This window comes from Mesoplodon densirostris, chromosome 17, assembly GCF_025265405.1.
Source record: "Mesoplodon densirostris isolate mMesDen1 chromosome 17, mMesDen1 primary haplotype, whole genome shotgun sequence".
Classification (NCBI taxonomy): domain Eukaryota; kingdom Metazoa; phylum Chordata; class Mammalia; order Artiodactyla; family Ziphiidae; genus Mesoplodon; species Mesoplodon densirostris.
Window position 1 is genome coordinate 45704598 of NC_082677.1, and position 2832 is coordinate 45707429.

A 2832-nucleotide genomic window follows, 5' to 3' on the forward strand; every position below is an offset into this window, starting at 1 on the left:
ATCTCCTTATCTTCTTAAAGATTATTGATGGTAACATTGAGAGTGCTCCTATAAATTCTTTAGACCTCAGAAAATAATGGTGCATACCTGCAGTCAGATCAGATGAAGCGTGATGCAGGAATGCAGAAGTATTTCGTCCCCAAAGTGCCGCCCCTTGAAGTCCTGTAAGACATACTGTGCTGCAAGGTCTTCCCTCAAGCCCACCCAACAAGTTTATGACTTAAAACCTACTCCAGAGAACACAGTCTTCACTCTTCTCCCTCTAAATTCACCTCTCTGTCAGCTTCTCTCCTCAGTGTCTATGGAGAGGTGGTCCTAATGGGATATGTTAGGACATACTCTAGGAGGCATGCCTCGTAACACTAAGATTAACTTTCAGACACAGAGACAGTATTGTTCCGAGGTCTATGAGCCTAGGCAATACCTGGTTGAATATGTTAACATGTCTTAAGAAAAAAAAATACTATACACAAAAGTGGGAATAAGCTGGTTAGCTTCAAATGTTGAAGAAAGCCAGAATGACAGGGATGAGAGTTAGGGTCACTCATGTTGGAACTGCCCAGGACATAGAAAGATTTTACCACTTGGACTTAATCATCATGGTTTCTTCGGTATTATCACCCATACAGATATCTCAGTTAAGAAAATTTAAGACCAACTTGACCTTGTTTTTCTTTCATGCTCATCAAGAAAAAGGATGATTTTTCTTCCCAAGTAGTAATTCTCTACCAAGAGAGGATCTCTTCCATATCTTACAGTATGAGCAACTTCACCAAGTCAAGTTCTCAATATTGAGGACTTAACATATCGTGAATGGTTCTAAGTGTTAAGTATGAATTTATTTAATCCTCACAACAATCCTATGAAGTACTGAGAGCTACAACTCTTCCTCTGTTCCTGCTAATCTTTTGAAAATGCATGTACCATTCTTTTAAGCAGGAAGTTCAGTCTCTTCTTTGTGGCCTCCTTGATCTCAGCTTGGCTGGTCATCCTAATCCACAAGTGGGTCAACCCAACTCCTCAACAAGAAATAACTGGAGTATCTGTTAATTCACTACTGCTGCTATTTCTGATCATGTACAGTCTAACAGATATTTTTCTGTGACTGTTTTGGGCCTCAGGCTAACCTGGTTTATATTCATATTTACAGTTATTTTCCTGTGAACACAATAGAATGCCAGGAGTTCTGAGTCATAAGGGGCCCTAGTCTCAGCCACACATGGTGTCAGATCTGCCCTCCCTCTCAACATTTATATCCTTGGATTATGTTTATGTCACTGGATTAAAGTTATCTTCTGGAGCCATTAATGTCTTCTCCCCACAGCTTGAATTTAGCCACCCTAGTCCTTCCAAATGGGCTTCCCTAATTTTTAACTGGGAGATCAGAAAATTGGGGTCTCACTCTCTTATTTTCTAGAGGATTCCTGGACCCATGTTGCAAATTTCTTTTTCCTTTCCCATAGTAGCGTATCAAGTGATATTGTGTAGAATACACCTTTGTCAGGCCATAGAGGATTCTATTACACTTTTTTCCAAGTATAATGGGTGAGATAAGACCTATACATAACCAGAAGGCCACATAGCATCACTTTTAAGAAAAAGATAGATAATTAGCTAAGTCTTTCTTGACCAAGAATGTCTAGAGTTATTTATTCATCTTTATGTAAATTTGTATACATAACCTTCATGTACATTCATTATATTTAATTAATGTACTTGTTTCAATTTCCCCCCCCAAGAAGTGGATCCACTTTTTGTGCACTAGCATGACCCATGTAGGCCAAGGTGAAAGACTAAAACTAGAATCAAGTTGAACTGAGTAGAACATGCACAGTTTAATCACGCTGAACTACCCTCTAGAATGTCCTAGGCTTTCCCTTCCCTCAAGCTTCTATACATGCCTCCCACCTTGTCTCTGTCACTCTTCCAAAGGGGAGAGCCCTTTGGCCTGTTTTCCTCCCACTCACCCTGAAAATCTTAGCTGGACAGCACCTCCTTCCCTGGAGGTGGGGAACATGCGTTTCTTTTTTGCAGGTGGATCCCTTCTGCCTGGCATGTTATCTGGCACGTGGTAAGTGATAAATAAATAATGTTGAATGAACTAATAATCTGCAAGTTGGCCACCAGATCTCAACTCTATCCACCTGAAATCACACTATCTCATCTTCCTCAAAACCAGCTCTCCCTCCACACTCCTCTATCAAGAGATCCAATATTCTCCTTGTCATTCTGAACCATAACCTTCTACACTTTTGGCACATCCCCTCCCCTTCATCTCCTACTCTAGTAACTTAAAAATGTCTGATTCTTTCTTTATAATGTCACTTGGATTCTGCCTTCCTCCATTCTGACTATGCCTTTACATCCTTATGATCTAATATATGAATTACTGCAATCATCTCTTAAATGGTCACCCAGGTTTCAGACGCCATCAACATACCAAAAGATCCTAAATCTCACTGCTAGACTAATTTTCCTAAAATACCACCTTCATTATGTCACTCGTTTGTTTACTAAGTCAGGAAAAAATATCTCTGTCTTTTTTAAGGACCTTCATAATTGGACACATGCTAAGTCTCCAAACTACTTTCCATTTATACCCTCTGTTCTCATCAAAGAAATTTCCTCACTACCCCAATAGACAAAGCATCCAGTCTCACTTCTTTCCTATATTGGAATTATGGGTTATATACTATATATCTACCCTATATTGTAATATGTACAATGGTTACTCCATATTGAAATGTATTTAATACATGACACATCATCCAAGGTTACGCTCAAGTGACCAATGCCTACATGAAGACATCTGTCACTAAACCACATGAACTT